Genomic DNA, 20,493 nt, shown 5'->3' on the forward strand with positions numbered 1-20,493 from the left:
CAGGGCCGGCCCCGGAGTCTGCATCGGCCTCTTCAGGGCCGGGAGCTCAGACCATGGTTGTGCTTGCACTGCTCCAGGCCCTCACTGAAGCCCTCACACAAGGACAGGTCACTCTGAGTGACCGAGCAGTCCAAGAACTGCTTGATCTCGTAGGTGCAGGACACCCGCCATCTGCAGGGCCTGGGGGGCAATGTGGGCAGGGGCCTGCTGGGCAGCAGGCTGGGCGGGGACAGGTTCTGAGCCTCCCCTGCCGAAGGCTCCGGTCAGGGCACTGCCCACGACATGTCCCACAGCCGAGCCCACGGCTACCCCTGCTGCTGTGGACGCCATCTGAGCCATGAGGCCTGGCTGGCCTGAAGGGAGGGGGGCTGGGTGGCTGCAGAGGGAGGTGGGTGCGCAGGAGGGTGGGCAGAGTGAGTGGGAGGGTGGTTGGCTGGTCGGGTGGCCCTGAGGCATGCTGTGGTGGTGGGACGAGGGTGACATTAGTCAGAGACAGCAGTGGTGCTTCTTGTTTTATTAATTTTTCTAGTGCCTGCCACCCCGTGTCCCTGCCCATCCCTTCTTCCCCCCCATTGCCCAGGACCTGGCCCAGCATGACGCACAGAAGGCACTCAACTGCAGAGAACAGAATAGAGTCCCTTTCCACCCATAGTACACTCCACAGTGAGGAGGCCAGCCTGCCCCTGAAGAGAATCTCCACCTGTGTTCGATTACAGCGAGCAGAAACATGGATTTCAGCTGTTCTGGTGGATCTCCCAAAAATGAGCTGATAACATTGGGGATGCAGAGAGTGGTGGAGAGCAGGAATGAAGGGACAGGAGCAGAGGCCCCAGCAATGTCTTGTCTAAGCAGAGTTGGGGCCTTCATTCCCCCTGGGGCCACGGGCAGAGCAGACATACCTGAAGATGGCAGGCCACCCTCAATCAGTCGACCTGCGGCTCACCAGGATGCAGAAGGCAATCCCTGGCAGAGCTCTGTGTGGGAGCACAGAGTAAGACAAAACCCTTCTCTCTCTTTCTCTCTCTCTCCCCTTTGCTCTTTCGTTTTACGTCAGAAGAGTGATATGCCAATGTCGTAACAAGGTTTGAGGGAGGCACATCTCACACATGAGCGTGAAAACCCAATCATCATGCTTATGAACTACAAAAGGATCAAAACCCTTCTCACTTAAAAAGGAAAACATGTTCTTTCCCACCCAGATTACTCCCTGGTGGCTCATCTCTGTGCAGGCGTTGGCAGGAAGGGGAGGAGGAAGGAAGAGAGGAAGGAGAGCGGTGTTTGCTCCCACAGACTGGGTTGCCAAAGAACTGCGTGGAGATCCTCTCCTCCCCGGGTCTTCCTGACAATCTGGCCCTGCCCCTTGCCCAGGAAACCCCACTTTATCATTCGCACTCCCACTGGAGCATGTACTTCCTCCCTGCTCTGCTTCCCACAGGTCTGCTGCCTGCCCTCTCCAGGCAGAGCACCGGCCTCGCTGCGGCCCACTTTGGCCAGGCGGGTGCCTCTTTCAAGGCCTGAGGAAGCCGTGACTCCTTTGGTTGCCCACGACAGAAACCCACTGTACTCTTTAGTTTAAGCTAGAAAGGCAATGTATGGACACAGAATTACCATATGACCTAGCAATTCCACTCCTAGGTCTATACCCAAAAGAATTGAGAATGGCTGTTCAAACAAATACTTGTACATGCATGTTCATAGCTGCATTATTCATAGTAGCCAAAGGTAGAAACAACCTAACGTCCATCAGCTGATGAATGCATAAACAAAAGATGGTATATCCACACAGTGGAATAGTATTCGGCCCTAAGAAGGAACAAAATACTTAAATATTCTACAACATGGATGAACCTTAAAAACATTACATTAAGTAAGAGAGTCCAGACATGAAAGGTTCCATATTGTATGATTCCATTTATATGAAGCTTCCAGAATAGGGAAAGCCATAGAGATAGAAAGCAGACCAGTGGCTTCCGGGGGTTGACTGGAGAGGAGAATAGAAAGTGATTGCTTACTGAGCGTGGAGTTTCCTTTTGGAATGATGAAAATGTGTTGAACTGGATAGAAGTGATGGTTGCACAGCCTTCTGAATGTAAATGCCACTGAACTGCACATATTCAAGTGATTAATGGTTAATTTTGTTATCTAAATTTCATCTCAGTAAAAAAGAAAAGAGGGGGAAAAAACCCAATACTTAAAAAAAATCTAATTACAATTTGGGGGCTAAAAAAAAGAAAAAGAAATGTATGGGCTCATGTACCTGAAAAGTCCGGGATGAATCCCACTGACTTTGCACATGGCTGCATCGTGGGGCTGGGTATCCCTGTCAGGGTTTTGTCCCCATCTCTTGGCCCCAAGTTCATCTCAGCGGCCACATGGGAGGAGAGGGACACTGCCAGTTCTGGTGTCACGTGATGCTGACCAAACAAGAGAGGAGACTTCTTCCAGGCGTGGGTCATGTAGACACATGTAGACATATAGACACATCCTTGGACTAGTCACCCGGGACTCCAGGGTAAGCGAAGTCCTCTGACTGATCAGGCTCAAGTCATGGGGTCACCCCTGCAGCCAGCCCAGCATGAGGGCAGGAGACAAAGTGTGAGGTCAGCACCACCCAAAGCTCATGGGTTGAACGGGTTACTATGGAATGAGGAAAGACCGAATTCCCAGAGGTAAGAACACTGGGCAGCAATATTAATCCCCCATAGACCCTTCGCTAGGCTGTCATGCCCTCTACCCTGGACCATCCTCCCCTCTCCCCACTATGCGCAAAGGATCTGTGCCCACTCCGGCCTCCCTGAGCAGCACTACAACACTCGAGAAGCCCAGCCCTGGAGGTTGTCGTGTTCAGTTTGCTTTACAGAGAGCAAATTGGCACTGCACTAAATTTTGAATGTTCTTATCTTTTGACCCTGCAGTTATGCTTTTAGGAATATATCCTAAGGGAAAATTCAGCAAGAGTGCAAGGACACATACACATTGCATGCTCCTGGCTAACTGTCGACAGGAAACAACATCAATGGGCATGGACAGGGGAGGGGTCAAACAAGTTATGGTGAGGATGAATTAAGGATCACCATGCAGCTGTTTGAAAGGTTAACACTTATCTGCATTTATTGACCATGAAATTTATTTTTTAAAAAGAGGATCTAAAAAGATCTAAATATTGTATGACCTCTTCTTTTAGAAAACATAACCCTTGTAAATCAGAGGGGATGGAATCATGTGGTTCAGTCTCTCTATAGACTTAATGCATAGCGTAACAGCCAAAATTAATACAAAATAAATTCTATTATTTAATCACATCTCTGGAAGAACATTAAAAGGCTCTGGCTCATAACCACATGAGCCCATCTCAAAAGCCCGCCCCACCGTCCGTATCCGATTATCTAGGGCTCTGTAACTTCTCCAGAGCCTGCAATGTGCTAAAACCTGAGAACCCTACTGAACTCCAGTCCCTAAGACTTACACACCCAGGACTTCTTTCTTGGCCCACGCCATTCCTTTATCATGTAGATCAGCTTAGTTTTCCTCTGCAAGTACTAACTCTTCCTCTTTCTAGAAGAGAGAAGTGAAGGGAAACCAAATAGGCAAATTCAGGATTCTCTTCAGTGGGCTGGAGCAAGAAGAAGGCTGAGAACATTCTTATGTTAATAATTTTATCTGACAAAAAAAAAAATAGTATCTGCATACATAGAAAATGGCATGGGAAAAATATACAAAAATGATATCAAAGCTACCATTGGTGGTGGGATGGTAGGTGATTTTTGCTCCCTTCTTTATATTTTTTTTGGGGCTGAATTTCTTTTTATAGAGCATGTTCTACTTTTATATTCAGAAAGAAGCTTTTCTTTCTTTCTTTTTTTTTTTTAAAGAAGAAACTATCATACTGTGGCATATTTCTTTTTATTTTTTTCCCACCAAGATCTAGCAAAGGATAAAGAGAATTGAGACACCAAATCCATCCTCCACACAGGATGATTTCTCTTTTATTCCTTTAATTTTAGAACTTTTAAAAAGTAACCCCCTTCCACACAAGTAATATGTATAACAAGTAATATGAATAAAAGAACATTCCTTTGTAGGTGTATAAATTTTACTCATAACATGCTACTGTGCAAGTTAATTTTTAAAAAGCAGCCTAAGCATGTGGTTTAGGGATTGGGTTTGCTCAGGGTCCAAGGTCAGTCCCTCCACAGCAGTGGCGGGGGCTGCCTTGCCCTCCACATCTTCCCCGCGAACTCCCCTTCCTCAGCTGGAAGCTGGCCCGTGCAGCCTGGCCACCGAGGTGCTGGTGACTCTTCACTGCCACGCTGGCATTTCCATGTGAGCCTCCGGTGGTCCATTTCCATGTGAGCCTTGGCCACGTGTGAAGCCAGAGGGGAGAACCTCTCTGCAGACTTGGGGTATGAGAACTCGGGGGTCTGAGCAGGGTAAAAACAACCCTGCTGCCTGCTTTCCTCTTGCTGCTGGGTCCCTCCCCGGCAGCTCTTCCACCTCCCCTGGGTCCTCCCTGGCCTGCTCAGTTCTTGTGTTTGGGCCAGGCGGGAAAAAGCAGTTGGCTCCGCTCCTTGTCTGTCAGGAGTCCAACATTACCAGGGGTCTCGCCTGGTTTCAAGTATTTCCCTGTGCCTTTCCTCGCTCCATAGTCAAGTTTCTAGCCAGGATTTCTTGGCTCTGGAAAAGATTGAATGCCTGTCTGAGCCTTCTGGGCCTGTGTTTCATTTGCAGCTGCCTGGCTCTGTGCTGGGTGACAGTCTTGGCCCTCCCCAGTCAGCCCATCCCCTCCTGCCTGGCCAGCAGAGGAGGCCCTTTGTGTCGTTGTCCTGGTGCATGGGTAGGGGCCAGGCTTCTAGTCTCCATCCGCAGCCCTGTGTCCTGGGTTAACTGCAGCCCAGCCCAGCGTCAGAGTGGCACTGCCTTCCAAGAGCGAGTGACTCCTGCCTGTCTGCTAGGCCAAGCAAAGACAAGAATGCCAACCCCACACAGCCCTGGCCTCTAACTGTTTCTAAATCACTCTGGGATCTGCAGCCTTTCTAAGTTACTCTGGGACCTGCCCAGCACCTGGTGCTTTCCTTTAAGAAATTTCCAGAAAGTTCTGATCTTTTACATAGAGCTTGGCAAGGCCAAAAAGATCTAGAACCAAAAGAATTCAGGAGACCTACAAATATTGGGCCTGAACTGGTGGGCACCTCTCCCTTTGTCTGCTTAGGGGGGACCCCTTCATGGACTCCCCAGTCACTTCCCGCCTTTGGAGTCATCCAGAATGATGAACGGCCTGCAGGGGCTGTTAGGCCCTGGAGCTCAAGCCTCAGGGAAGAGAGAGCAGCTCACCTCTGTGACAGTGTTGCCAGCCCAGTGAGGAGAAAGGGTTGGCAACCTGAGCCATGGCTGCTGGTTCCAGGAGCCAATTCAGAAGTCTGTTCAGGACATGGACACAGAAGGCAAGAACTCGGGGACTCCCATGTGTCCTCATCACTATAGGCAACCCATGCTCTGCCATCAGGAGAGGCTGTGAACGTTAAAATAACACAGCCCTAGCAAAGACATCCTCTTCTCCCTCCTCTTTGAGAATAGAATATATTTCCTGAGCACTCCTTTGCTTTTCTTTTAGGTACTATGACCAAAGGTGCTGATAAATACAGGAGCATTTGTAGCCCGTAGAAAGTAACTGTTAGGAATGTGCAGTTGCAACCATTTGGGGGAAAAAAAAGGCCTTGTCGGTGAGGATTTCCACTTTACACTTCTTACACTCTAGTAAGTACTGTATTCGAGAGATAAAATAGATAGTTGAAAAGGTATCCTGCCTGTGCTCCATCCCGCTAGCCCTGCATTTATTTTCGGCCTCCTTCCTCCAGGATTGCTAAAACCACCAGCTGAGGCCAAAAGCTATAGTAGTTAAAAAGAACTAAAGGTACCATGTATCAACATAATGTTGATTTAAATACATAATGGTAGGCTGGGCGCGCAGTGGCTCATGCCTGTAATCCTAGCACTCTGGTAGGCCGAGGCAGGCGGATCGTTCAAGGTCAGGAGTTCGAAACCAGCCTGAGCAAGAGCAAGACCCCATCTCTACTAAAAATAGAAAGAAATTAATTGGGCAACTAAAAATATAGAGAAAAAAAATTAGCCGGGCATGGTGGCACATGCCTATAGTCCCAGCTACTTGGGAGGCTGAGGCAGCAGGATTGCTTGAGCCCAGGAGTTTGAGGTTCCTGTGAGCTAGGCTGATGGCAGGACACTCACTCTAGCCTGAGCAACAAAGTGAGACTCCGTCTCAAAAGAAAAGAAAACAAAACAAAACAAAATTAAACCACCAGCTGAGTTCTGCACTGGGAGCGAGGACACTACAGGACATGCCCCTGTGTTGGGGTGTTAAGGAAAGCGAAGTACCCTTGTTGGGCTCTTCCTTTGGACCCAGGGAATTCCTGGGTGCTGGGCGAGAGGAGCTGCAGTTCTGCATCTGCTGCAGGGCAGCTGCTGACAGCCACTGCGTCTTGGGTTTGCCCTCGTCCTCTGGGCATCTCAGGGGAGCATTCACACCCCCACCCTCACAACACCCCACTCAGAGGGGGAACAGCTACCAGCCTCAACTGCAGAGGAGGAAACTGAGGCGCAGAGGTTCTACGATTGCCCAAGGTCTCTCAGCCCGTCAAACCGTGGAGCAGAGGCCAGATGCCAAGTGTCCCGGCTCCTGGGCTGGCGAGAGGCCCTGCCCTGGCGTGGCACTCTGGGTGGCCGCCCGGGTCCGCTGGAGCCGCAGCCTGGCCTCCCTGGCTGGGCAGAGAGCGGGATGTGTCTGGGCGGGCCGGCCGGGAAACAGCTCAGCACGCAGGCCGGCAGGGCAGGGCCGGGGCGGGAGCCAGGCGGGACTCGCGCGCCCGGCAGCCCTCGGCCTCCGGCGCCCGGCTCCGGCCTGGCGGGGGCGGCCGGGGGAGGCCGGGGCGGCGCGCAGCCCGGGCGCGGGGAGAGCGGCGGCGTCGGGTTACCGGCTCGCGGAGCGGCGCGCGGTGGCGGCGGGGAGGGCGGCTGCGGCAGCTGGCCCGGCGGGGTGGGGACGCGGGCGCGACGCCCTCCCCGTGACGGGGTGGGAGCGGGGGGTTCCTGGCCGCGAAGGGAAACCAGACCGCCTTTGTGTCCGGCTCCGTCCACAAAGGCCGTGCGTCAAGTGCTGCGCTGGACTTGAGCGAGTGCAAAACGGTACAGCCGGCGTTCCTGCCCAAACCTGCGCCTCTGTGAGGAAGTAAGTTCACACAGAAGAAGGCCGAAGACACCGGGAAGTGGAGGACAAGGCCTGAGAATCAGGACCAGCCAATGTTACTGGGCTTCCTGGAAAAGGAAGTCTGTTTTCCCCCAAGTCATCTGGAAAGCTCCCGCCGCACGGCCAGGTGTGGCTACCCGACACCTCCCTCGGGGCCTGCCACCTGCCCCCAGATGGCCAATAGGCAGGGATACCAATGCCACCATGCCAACGGGCCACTCGCCTCCGCCATCCACCTCCCACCCCTACACATGCTGCTGAGCATCCCCCAGCCAAGCCCGACTCCACCCCTGCGTGCCCGCCCAAACCTAACCCGTGCCTCTACTGTCAGTCTGCTCCAAGACAGGACCCTCACTCCGCGCGGACACTGCTGTGCGTAGCGCTCTCCGGCCCAGGCTCTGTCCTCCCTGTGGCCAGGCCCCTCGGGGCCTGGAGATGTCCTCCTCACCACTGACGCTTCCAAACCGTTTCTTCTTCCTATTCTAAAAATCCCAGCTCCTTAAGGCAGTGAAACAAATAGGTATGATACTATTATATAATGGTGGATATGTGTCACTATGCATTTGTCCAAACCCATAGACTGGACAACAAGAGTCATGTAAAGTAAAAGTGTCAAGAGTTTACACCAATGTAAACTATGGACTCTGGGTGGTAACAATGTGTCTGTCACTCACTGTAGGTTGATGGAGTCTAACAAATGCCAGTGAGGGGTGCTGATAGTGGGGGACACTGGGCCTGTGTGGGGGCAGGGAACTCTCTGTATTTTCCACTCAATTTTGCTGTGAACCTGAACCTACTCTAAAAAACAAAATATTAAAAAATTAAAATTGAAAAAATTTTAAATTAAAAAAAAATCTCGACAACCTTGCTCCTTTGGAATGCATGTCAACAGGAGCTTACTACCCAGCACCCCTCCTAGTTAGTGTCATCTGTCACTCTCCTGGTCACTTCCCTCTCCCCTGGTTTTAGCAGCATTCTTTCTTCTCCTCTGTCATCATTTTTGGTGACCTCAGCATGTATGCTAATGACCCATTCAACAGGCTGGCCTCCAAGTCCCAGGACTTCCTTAGCCCTGGCAGTGTATCCCCCGGCCCCACCTCGGCTTCCTGGTCATATCTTAGACCTTGGAACCATGAATGTCTGCACCATCTCTAAACTCCCAGATCCAAAGCTTTGATCACCTGCCAGCCCTCTGGCTCATGTACTTTAGTACTGGGACTCAGCAATTGTCCCACCTGAGACCTCCAATCCAGGGCTCTATTGTTTTTTTCCACTATTTCTCCCCTCTCGAGTCTTCATTCTCAGCCAGCTGAGATTCCATGGTCTAGCATGGCCTTGCAAACACTCTCACGTTCCTTGCACTGGTCTCTTTCCATCGTAGTCACCCAACTGTGGTTAAATCAAACTGCTTACATTCCACCTGCACCTGAGCAGTTGAACACCACTGAAGAAAATCACCCAGCTACTCTGGATGGGCTCACTTCACATTGTGACCATAGATTTCAAAGGGGCATTTGAACTGCTGGACAATCCTACTATAGTTTCTTAGAAAATTCCTTTTCCTCTCCACAGTGCAATAAGTTCATACTTTCTCTTCTCTCTGGGTATTTTCAACACCCCTTCCTCTTTCATTCTCAGTCTAGTCTAACCTCAGACTGGCCTTAATAGAGAAAATAGGTACAATCAGCCAACTGCCTGATTTTCCCACCACCAAAGCCACCAGCATGACTACAGCTCTGTGTTCTCCTTGCCCTTCGATGACCGACCCCTGCACCATGCCCTGTCCCCTTTGACCAGTGCAAGAATTCTCTTTCTTTTATGTATCATCAATTTCTTCCTCCAGACTACAGCCTTCCCATTGAAGTAAAACAGGGCTTAATAGCCCTAAAGCCTTAGCCTCATGTTCCCCTCTTGCCACTCTACCATTTTTCTGCCTTTCTTCAGAGCTAACGTTCCTGAGAGAGTTGTCTATATACTGACATCTCTACTTCTACACCTCTCGTTCTTGTCTCCACCACTCCAACTCAACTTTCATCCCCATCTTTCTGTTTTAATAGCTTCTACCAAGGATGCTGACGACCTACATCTTGAGGTTACATTAGCGGCAGTTCATTGTCCTTTGCACATCTGGCCCGCTAGGGGCATTGAAAATGTTTGACCACTTCCTCTGTGGTAGAGTGAATTATTGGTCCTATTTCTTCTTGTCACTCCTTGCTTTGTCCATATCCCTTTCTGTGTGACTTTGCTTCCCTCCCGCAAAAGGTAGCACCTACAATACTTTCTTGCCCTTGACTTTGGGCTTGACTACAAGACTTGTTTTGACCAATGGAATGTAGGAGGAAATGACATAGTACCAGTTCTCAACCAGGGCTTGAAGGAGGCATTTCGTGTTTCCAGCTTCCTGTCTGTGCCTGTTATCACCAAGGGAGAAAAATGTGCCCTAGCTGGTCTGCTGGTGCAGAGCAGAACCAACCGCAGCTTAGAGCTGCCCAGCAAAGGTCAGCCTTATCTAGCTGACCTCCAGCTGACCCATAGCTGTGTGAGTAAATATTTATTGTCATGCCATTGAGATTTTGTGGTTATTTGTTACCCAGCAATAGCAGGTTGATACATCTTCTCAAAATAATTCCTTTGCTCAGTTCCTTGTAATCACAATCTTGGTTTTCCTCCAATGTCAGGGGGGCTATCTTTCTCAGGTTCCTTTGCTGGCTTTTCCCCTGCCAGATCTCTAAAGGTTTGAGTGGCTTCAGTCTCAGCCTTCTGCTACCTTCTTTCTTTACTCTCTCTCTAAGTGGAATTATCCTGGTTTGCTTCTTTGAATACCACCTACATGCTGGTTCTCAACTTTAAATCTGAAGGTAGGATGCCCTTGAACTCCAGACTCAAACCTATCTACGCATACTTACCTGATGTCTGATAGGTCTTGGCATGGCCCAGTCAGAATAGTGATCCACCGCCTACCCCCAACATTGGCACCCATCCACCCAGTTAGCCTGAAAATGGAGGCTCCATCCTCTACTCCTCTCTTCTGTCCTAGGTCAGACCATCAGTAAGTCTGTCTTCTCTACCTCCAAAATTGGTCCAGAAACCAGTATCATGTCTCACCATCTCCATAGCCACAACCCTGGTTTGGTTTTTATATCTCCTCTTGTCAGCACTTCTGCAATAGTGTCTTACCTGTTTTCCTCAGCTCTAGTCCACACTCTGCATAGTAGCCAGAGGGATCTTCCTAAAAGATAATGAGATCTCTTCACTCCCCAGCTTAAAACCTTCCAGAGGGTTCCTCTTGCAACCAAATAAAACCCACACTTCTCACCTTGATCCAAAAGGACTCAGATCACTTGGTCCCTGCCTATGTACCCAAGGCCCCTCTATTCTCCTTGTTCTCTTGCTCTAGCCATATTGGCCTCCTTGGTGTCTCTTGGACATAACAAGTACATTCCCTGCCTCAGGGCCTTTGCGTGTACTCTCCTTTCTGCTTGGAGCACTCTTCCCAGATCTTCACGTGACTGCCTCCTTGCCACCCATAAGGTCCCAAATGCCACCTCCTCAAAGAGGCCTTCCTGGCTAGACAAACACACCCAACTTTATCACATTACTCTAGTTTAGCTTCTTTAGAGTACTTGTCTACTCTGTTCCTCCCATTAAAATATAAAATCCTTAATGGCAGGTATTTGTCTTAGTCTCTGATGTATTCCCAGGGCCTAGAACATGTCTTGCACATAGTGAGCTTGCTGACTGACTGGCTGAAGCTAGAGCTGAATGGAGAAGGGGTGTAATTAGCTAGATTGTGGAGGTGGGAATGGGTGTCCTAGGAAGGCAATGGCAGAACTGGAGACTGAGAGGCTGCAGAGTGCAAGATACAGTATATCCAAGGGGCTGTGCGGGGCCAGACTGGCTACAGGAGAGAAGTCACGTGGGGCATGAAGGAAGAAAATTCCGCATAGTGGGAGTTCATTTGAATACCATCTCTCCAAGTTGCCTGAGCTAGTGGGTGCTGTCGAAGGTTACAGATCAAGGACATGGTATGGTCAAAGCAAAGGTTTCAGGACAATTAATATGGTTGAAAACTATGCCTTTCTGGGCGCCCTTATTTAAGTGCTCTCCCGTGGGAGCCCAGAATTTTAGAAGACAAAGACATCTAGAAGAATCTGGGAGCCCAAGGGAGCCAGAGATTGGTCCCCTTGGATTCCAGATGCAAGAAAAACGCATTACCCAACCTTTTAGGAACCAATATTGAGTTCCCGTTTTGGATGGTCTCCCTGGGTAATTAAAGATTTGCTTAGCACACTCATACACACGTGTTAACGAGCTGGTGCCCCAGTGCCCTCGGGCTCCCTCACACCCTCCCCCCCCCCACACCCCTAAATTGCTTTTATTCACCCGTGACTGAACTCGAGCTTCAGGAGCCCTCCACCCCGCACATGCATCCCTAACCCAGCTACTTGCCTTCCCAGCCCCCTCCACCCAACTCCATTGTCAGGGCTGAACAAAAGGCCCAAGGCATCCTGGGTTAAAGGATTTTTAACTCTGCCAATCCCAGGAGGCTCTAACGTGAAGCAGCTTCCTGCCTGAGAAAAGTGACTGAGACATCTCCCCAGGCGACAGGGGGGTTCTTTCCAGGTCTGAAAAACAGAACCCAGCCGCCAATCAGACCCTCCCCCCAGGACCCCACCCCAGAGGCCTCCCTGCAGTCGAATGGGTGTTGGGGTCTTTTCCCCGAAGACCTGTGTTCGCGGCTGTCAGGCTTGCTAGCGCCCACGTCCCCGCCAGCCCCAGCAGGCCGGCCTCGCTCGCCCCCGCCTGGCTCTGTGGCCCGGACGGCTGCCCTCCGCCTGGCGGCCCCGGGAGCCCCGCGCGCGGATCCGCCCCGCCCGGCACGGCGCGCACACGGGCCCGGCTCCCCGCCGCAGCTCCCCTCCTCGGGCACGGGCCCGGGACCTGCCCGGCCAGAAACGAAGCCCGCTTTCAGGCGAGGGGAGCCCGCGGGCTGGCTGGTTCTTCGCGAGAATTCCAGGGCGGCCGGGTCCGGGCGTGTCTGCCTCGTGCGCCTCCGTCCGAACCCGGGAGTGGTCCGGGCCTTCCTGGCGGCTCTGCCCCCTCCGGGCGGCGTCTGGAACAAAACTGCGTCTGGTGTCAAAACCCGTTTTTGCCCACCCTGGCACTAAAGTGAGGCGTGCACTGTCCCCCCCCTCCTTAAGTTTTTCGCGTAGAAGAGATACCGGGCAAATTAGAAACATGTTTGGGAAAGGAGTGAGCAGCGAACGCTGGCATTTAAACAACACAAAAGTGCCCACGCCAGGCCACACGCCCAGGCGGCGGCCGCGCGCCCGGCAGCGGGGCAGCGCCCCCTGGCGGCCGCGCGGGGCACCCCAAACCGCCCCCACGCGCCGCCCCTGTTCTCCATCCAGGCCGGCGAGGAGACCCGCTCCCCCACGCCCGGGAAACACTGGGACACCTTGGGAGGAAGGGAAAGAAAGGAGTCCAACGCCAAGGTCCTGGGAAATGCTTTCTGTGGTTTCGTGGCTGGCGCCGAAACCAAGAGTCCAGGGACAGGGCCGACATAAAAGAAAAACCCTCGTTCCATTTTCAGTGGATGCCTGAATTTCTACCAATACAGCATCAACTCTAGTTGTACCTGCGGGCTTCGATTCCTCTTGAAATTCAAATGCCTCAAGGAAGGGTAACCCTTAAAACAAGGGTGGGTGGCAGGCGACATCGAAAGATCACCAATGTCACCAAAACGATGTGATTATACCATAATATGTACATACTGTATGGTGAGGACATTTAATAAGTAATGCTTAATCTTGTTTTTCCTATTTTTGGTTCCCAGCATCCTTTTGTACTCTGAACAGCAGCGTTATTTTAAGATGCCCCACCCCCAGTGACCATACCGTCCGTTTCAGTTGGCTTTGCGTTTTCTTGTTGCTTGTACATCCTAAATATTTCTCCAGTCTTTCCACTTCTCATTCTCAAGTTGCTGCTTGATTTCAGGCCCACGGTGCCTTATTCCTAGTCCGGATCACTGCGGCAGCCTGGTGGGAATATCTGGGTCCCTTCCACGCACACAGGATCCCAGGAGATGATCCAAGGGGGTCTCTCCAGTCCTCCCTCTGCCCGCATACAACACCACCGGGTCTGTCAAGAGGCAGCCTCTGTGTGCCGGTTGGGGATTCTCAAGGTCAGCAGAGAAGCCCTGCTTTCAGCTTCCTCTGCCTAGCAGAGATTTCTCCCCTTTTGCTACTCCATCCAGCAGGAGCCAGAAGCAATGGGGGTGCTGGGTTTCTGAAAGACCGAGGCAGGTTCTTCCCCACCCCATACCTTTGTCCTCTGAATCGCTCTTTTTCCTGCCTAAAGGGTTTCCACTTATCTATACTGTCTGGTGGGAATGCTTCCAAGTTCATACCTTCCTTCTCTTCGAGGTGTTTCCTGCTGCATCAGCTATCTATTGCTACATAACAAGCCACCCAGCCGCGTAAACTCTGCAGCTTAAAATAATAAACGTTTATTTGCTCAGGACTCTGTGGGTCGGCTGGGCGGTTCCTCCAGCCTGGCTCTGCTGGGCTCACTGTGCGTCTGTGGTGAGCTGGCAGGTCACTGGGCGGTTTGAGATGGCCTCAGCACACATCTGGTGGTTGGCAGGCTGTCAGCGGGGGGTGAAAGGGTGTTGGGGCCACGTGTCTGTCATCCAGCAGGCAAGCCTGCCCTGGCTGCTTCTTCCCATGGCAGTTGGGATCCAAGGACGGGAAGAGCAGAAGCTACAAGGCTTCTCAAGCCCTAGGCTTGGAACTGACACACCCTCCCCTCTCCACATTCTCTTGGTCAAAGTAAGTCACAAGGCCGGGCCAAGCACAAGAGGTGGGCAAACGGACTTCAACTCCTGAAGGAAGGTGCCACAAAGCATCGCAACCATGTTTGCCATCTGCCGTCCTTGCTGTCTTCTTTCTTGGGTCACATTACCAATAAAGGAAAATGCACTTTAAAATATTACATCCCTCAGACGCACCAAAGACAGGTCACCTAGCACAGCGCTTAAGCAAACAAGCTCAGAAATAAGAGTGCCTGGGTTCAAACACTGGCTCCACACTTACCAGTGTGTGACCCACAGAAGTTATCTTACCTCTCTGCGCCTCAGTTGCCTAATTTGTAAAAGTGGGGCAGTTGTAAATATTAAAACAAATTAATCCATATTAAGTGCTTAGGCAGTGTCTGGCACATAGTAAGTGTCCAATAAATGTCAGCTATTCTGTGCAGGAGGTGATGCCTGCCTCCCACCAGGACGGCTGAGGCCCCAGTGCTACCTCCAGCTGCCCCACAGCCCCCTCCCACCACTGCTGACACTGGCAGCCCTGTGCTGCCAGCTCTGCTGGTGGCATCTGGCATTTACAGGACCCCACTGAGGTGCCGGTGAAATGGCCCTGCCGGTTTTTACCAGTACCTTCATCGGAGCCTGCCTGTCTAGAGCTGGGACGGGTTAGCTGTCACAGAAAGGGCTCTGAAGTCACACAGACCCAAGGTTTGCTTCCAGCTAAACTCTTCTTCCTGAGAGACTGAGACAAGCTGATTAATTTCTCTGCGTTTCAGTTCCTCTGTCTGTAAAATGGGTAGCAGTGCCTTCCACAGAGCATATGAAGCACAGTATGAAGAACTTAAGAGCCTGGGCTTAAAAAATACAGGACACAGGACTCTTGTTGTACCTGAAATTGCTGGCCTATACATGACATTTCTGGGGATGAATACTCATTCCCCAAAATATTTTCAGTCACTCATGAAGCCCTCCCACCCCTCTCCCTATAAGTGTCAGTGTTATGAATGGGTCCCCACTACACTGCCTGAGACCTATACCTTTTATTTCCAACATAATATCTCTAATATTTAGGCTAGGGCTTGGCATGGTAGGTGCCCCATAAATGTTTGATGAAAGAAAGAAAGAGGACTTCATTCTGATAATTTCTCTTTTCCTTGGGTTATACTATCTACTTCTGGATGGTTTTCAAGCCAAGTCAACCCTCGGGAAGGCAGAAGAGGAGATGTTCAAAGAAGCAGGAGTGGGGCAGTGCTCTTCAACCTTGCTGCCACTGCAGTCCCCAGGAGCCCGGGCCCAGCCCCAGGGACTGGGCTGAGGTTGTCGTGGGGAGCAGCCGTGGTGTGCACACCCAGGAGATTACCCTGACCGGACTCCTTCATCATTTTCACCCGGTCTCTCCCAGAATTGAGTCTTTTATGGCTGACAGCAAAGATTTGGCTACGAGTTCCCATGGAGTTCAGACCACGGAAAAGGATGGAGCTGAGCAGGGATCACAAAGGACAGACAGACCCCATTCCATCCTGAGTGTGTGTGGCCTGGACACAGTTGGGAAAAGGAGCCGCTCATCACAATATGATGCTTTAAGCAATTCATGAAATGAGTTGGTGTTCACACGCTTACTAGTCACAGGTGTGCGTGTCCTGCAGAGGAAATGTGAACGTGAGAGCCAGAGGCAAAAGCAGGGGGGGAGGGCAGCGGCTGCAGAGCAGAGCTGGGGCCCAGGGGTTGTTCCCTGGGGAGCCAGGGCTGCAGGAGTCCTGCTAGAAAACTCTAGAGCCAGCCAAACCAGAGGCTGGAGGTGGGAAGCAAGGTGGAAGGAGAGGAGCAGCCCCTTCTGGCATGAGGGGACTGAAATATCCTCCACAAAATTAGGAGAAGGTGGGAGCGGGCTCCTGGCGTGGAGAAAGCCGAGTTAAGTCTGCTTCTCTTCCCTGTGCACCTTTAGCTTGGCTGTGCAGAAAGACCAATGTTGCCTGCTTTACAAGGATGGTATAAACATGGGGAGAAGGCTCGTGGGTGAACAGGGGGACCAAAGTGACACAGCCAGCCCTCAGGCAGGGCCCAGTTACAATTTGAGAAGTAAAGGACCTTCTTGGAGGGCACAGTTGTAGGATTGGGCTGGAAGGGTTTCACCTTCATCAGAGGGAACTTGGGAATGCAGGGGTTTAAATTTAGGCTCCAGGGGGAGTGTGATTGTTCGAAGAAGAAGGAGCGAAGACTAAGACTGTGATGGTTTTAAATTGGGTCCTAAAGTCACTTTGTAACACACAGGCTGTGACACACGGAGTGTAACACACGGGCTGTGATACACGGATTGCAACAACCCTTGTGGCATAGGGTGGTCCTGGACCTTTACATCAGAATTAACTGGGCTATTGGTTAAAAACTTGTTCCTGGGCCCAAGGGTTGGAGGGCCCTTGTGGAGTCTGTAGACAAGCCTCTCTATGACACCTCCTCCTACTTAGGGGAGGGCAGCAGCCCCCAACCCTGGGGCTGTCAATCACTGGCTGATTTGAGGTGGGGCCAGGCATCAGTGTTCTTGGGAAGTCCCTCCAATGGTTATGAAAATCACTCAGGTTTGGTACCCTGGGAGGGAGTTAACCGGGAAGAAACTTTCCTGACCTGGTACTCTCCCCTCCTACATTGCCCCTTAATTCTGAGGGGCATTCTGCACAGAGCCCCAGAGCAGGCCTAGGGGCACAGAGATGTTGGGGCCATTGTTGTGAAATATTTCTGGATTGCTAAGAACCCACAAAATGGTTACAAAGCCAGCAGAGTATCTGAATCAGAAAAACAAGACTGTCCCCAAGGAAAATGAACCTTTCCATCTGCCCCTGGCCACCGTTCACCAGCAGGCAGTGAACAGGCAGCTGTGATAGAGACCCAACACCCAGCCTGGGAATGGACACACAACACGTGTATTGTCTACACCCGCTGAGGCCCTGCTTTCTAACACCACTGGCAGTGGAGGTCACATCCTTGGCGGTGAGTGAACTTGCCGGCAGTGTGGTCCTCAGCCCTCAGCCCTCACCAAATCTTCCTTTTACAAAAAGCAATTCAATCCTTATCCAAAAATAATACTGTATACCATTTATACTCTACTTAATATCAAAATGAGCAGGGGTCTGCAAGGTCAAAACTTTTTTCATCATGAGATGTTATTTGCCTTTTCCATGCCTGTGGAAAAGTTTTCCCCAAAACTATGTGCTTTGGGATATCACAGCAGACCAAACGCAGCAGCAGATACGAGATTTCATCTGTCCTTTATTAAGCTAGATATTTTTTAAAAATTGCAGAAATGTAAAATAATGTCATACTTACTACTTTTTTGTTGTTGTCTTGGAAGATACAGTTAATTTTCTAAACAAAAAGTGTTACCTTGACATGTAGGGGTTAATTTTTGTAGTAAATAAATAAATATTTTTAAATTCTCAGTTTTAATTTCTATATTGGTAAATCAGATCGGCTGTGGCATTGAGAGATACAACCCGTGTAAACAAGAAGCTCTTTGAGGCCCTTGATAACGGTTAAGAGACGGCGGGGTACGGAGACCAGGGAGTCTGCGGGGGCTGCCTCGTTTTCCCCTTCCAGGGTGAGAATGGGTCCCCTTGATTCGGTTCAGACAACCTCGGATAGGGGTAGCTGAGGAAGCGAGGCGACTAAAACGCGGTCACTGCGCTCATGGAACTTCTGGTTTTGTAGGCGGTGGGGACAGGTAAGCAGGTGCCGGTGAGATGCCCGTCATTGCCGGTTGCCTGGTGACACGTTGCGAGGAGACGGAGGGCTGGGTCTCCCGCAGCAGCGCTCGCCGGCTCCGCCGCTCTGGCTCGCGCAGCCCGCGGGAGTCCGGCCGCGCGCGCCCCCTGGTGGCCGTCCCTCTCCTGCGCAGCCTTCCTCCGGAGCCGCGGGGCGCGCTCTGACACCTCGAGCTTGAGGTCCGGGTGCTGGGGCACCACCGCTGGGGGACCGGTCTAGGTCCTGCACCGCCTTCTGCCTGTCTCTCTGCGCACATCTGTCGCTTGATGACCAAGTCCAGCCGGCTCCTGCTTCTGTGCCTGCCCTTTATGGGCGCTGGGCATGCTTCCCCTCACCCGCCTCGTCTGGAGGTGATAGAGCACTTTACAGCAGAATGCACGTGGTGCGGGCTGGCCTAACTCCAGGCAGCGCGATGCCAAAGTTCCTCCGCTTACTGTTCGTCCTATAGCAAAAATCCGATATATTAAGTAACCCTGGACATTGGCGATGGGTGGATATTCTACGATGGGAGCAAGCTCCTTAGAGGGGCTGGGAAAGTGAGTCCCAACTCTCTGAATATTGTTGGCTTAGGCTGGATTCGCAGCTCCTCTGGAGTGTATGTCACTGGTTATACTTTCAGCATTGTAATGTTAAATCAATACCCCCGAGACCCGCAGGAGTCCTCCTCAAATCCCAGAATTCTTCAGAGTGAGTATGCAGATCAACACTTTGGCCTACTCAACCCAAAATAAAGCAATCCTTAAAATCCAAGAATGCCAGTCTGAGCAAGAGTGAGACCCCGTCTCTACTAAAAATAGAAAAAAAATTAGCAGGGTAACTAAAAATAGAAACAATTAGCCGGGCATGGTGGCACATGGCTGTAGTCCCAGCTACTCAGGAGGCTGAGGCAGGAGGATCACCTGAGCCCAGGAGTTTGAGGTTGCTGTGAGCTGGGGTGACAACATGGCACTCCAGCCCAGGCAACAGAGTAAGACTCTGTCTCAATAAATAAATAAGTAACTAAAAATCCAAGAACAAAACACCAAACTTGTCTCTCTTTAATCAAGCCCTAGAAATTCAGAATGGGAATATCCCCAAATGAATAACACTATTGGAAGGTGAGGAGGGGATTTCAGAGACAGTGAAGTATCCTTCAGGACCAGCCTGTGGGTTTCTCCAGCAGTTCTGACCCAGAGTCCATTAGCACTGTGGTCCCCAACCCCTGGGTGGCAGATGGTACTAGTCTGTGGCCTGTTAGGAACTGGGTGGCTCAGCAGCAGGTGAGCAGCGGTGAGCTAGCAAGGCTTCACCTGTTTTTACAGCCACTCCCCATGGCTCACATCACTGCATAAGCTCCGCCTCCTGTCAGATCACCTGTGGCATTAGATTCTCGTAGGAGCACAGACCCTGCTGTATACACTGGGCATGCGAGGGATCTAGGTTGCACACTCCTTATGAGAATCTAATGCCTGGTGATCTGAGGTGGAGCTGAGGTGGTGATGCTAGCACTGGGGAGCGGCTGCAAATACAGATTATCATTCCCAGTGAGGTTTGCCCAATAAATGTAATGTGCTTGAATCATCCCAAAACCATCCACTCCCAGTGGAAAAACGTGGAACAATTGTCTTCCATGAAATCAGTCCCTGATGCCAAAAGGCTGGGGACAGCTGCATTAGCAGGAACCTGAATGCCCCCTAAGCAAACTCAACCACCTTAATCCAGTGGTTTCCATGGCAACCATCAAAGAGTAGTCCCCTTTTCTTGCCTACAGATGTTCCTCCTGCCCCCACCCCACCCATCACTTTCAGGCATGACCTAGAACTGGATTCTATACAAATACCATTTGCAAAGGTATTGTTTCCCCCCACTTTCAATCCCTGTTTTAAGAAAGTATAAACCATTTCTTTAATTTACACAGAAATGCCCTTTAAAAATAAATCAGTAATAGCAGGTACGTGGAGGCTTATTTTATTAGTCTTTCTACTTTTGCGTATGCTTACAATTTTTATAATAAAGAATGTGAAGAACAAACAACAAAGAAAGGAACATTCAAAACACATTCTCCTTTCAGCATTTCTGAAGACAATCTGGTCTTTGCAAAGAATGAGAATAGATTATGAAATAAATACAATTTTCTACAAGCGTAAATCAGACATTGTAAGCCTCAACCCTTATGTGAAGCATGGAGAGGATGGCATAGCATAAGACTTTAATTTTGAAGCACTTGAAGAGCATAAATAAATCTTTAAAGTATAATTAAAATGTATAGATTTGGAGGGAAATAAAAAAATCCATCTCATTGCCCTTCTTCTACAACCCCCTTCCTGTCCTTTTCCCTTGAAGGCTCCTCTCCCTCCCCAACCTTCCAAACTTGCAGTGAGAAGAACAGCAAGTGTTAAAACCCACTGCTTTTGTCCTGCAGCAGGGGCTGGATACACTATGGTTTTGAGGAACTGTTTGATCAAGACTTCTTCCACAAATTTAAAAGATGGCCTATGAATAATATTAAAGATATTTTACTGTTGTGTATTTAGTTTATGAGATAAACATATTAACCAGAAATGGAGGCATTAAAATTCAGACTTTGGATTACTATTAGCTAAATCATTAACATGAAAGTATACTGTCATTCTCTTTAAATCTTAAATAAAACCAAATGTCAGTAATGCAAAAACAAAATCAGAAACAA

General features: G+C 50.5%; 1 non-coding gene across 1 annotated transcript; it reads right to left on the reverse strand.

Annotated features, from left to right (window-relative positions):
• Positions 1-1,048: 1,048 nt before the first annotated feature.
• LOC142870388 (small nucleolar RNA U13) lies at positions 1,049-1,152 on the reverse strand. Its single transcript, XR_012918791.1, has one exon. It is a non-coding gene; the product is annotated as a small nucleolar RNA U13 (small nucleolar RNA).
• Positions 1,153-20,493: the final 19,341 nt, after the last annotated feature.

Source organism: Microcebus murinus, chromosome 3, assembly GCF_040939455.1.
Source record: "Microcebus murinus isolate Inina chromosome 3, M.murinus_Inina_mat1.0, whole genome shotgun sequence".
NCBI lineage: Eukaryota > Metazoa > Chordata > Mammalia > Primates > Cheirogaleidae > Microcebus > Microcebus murinus.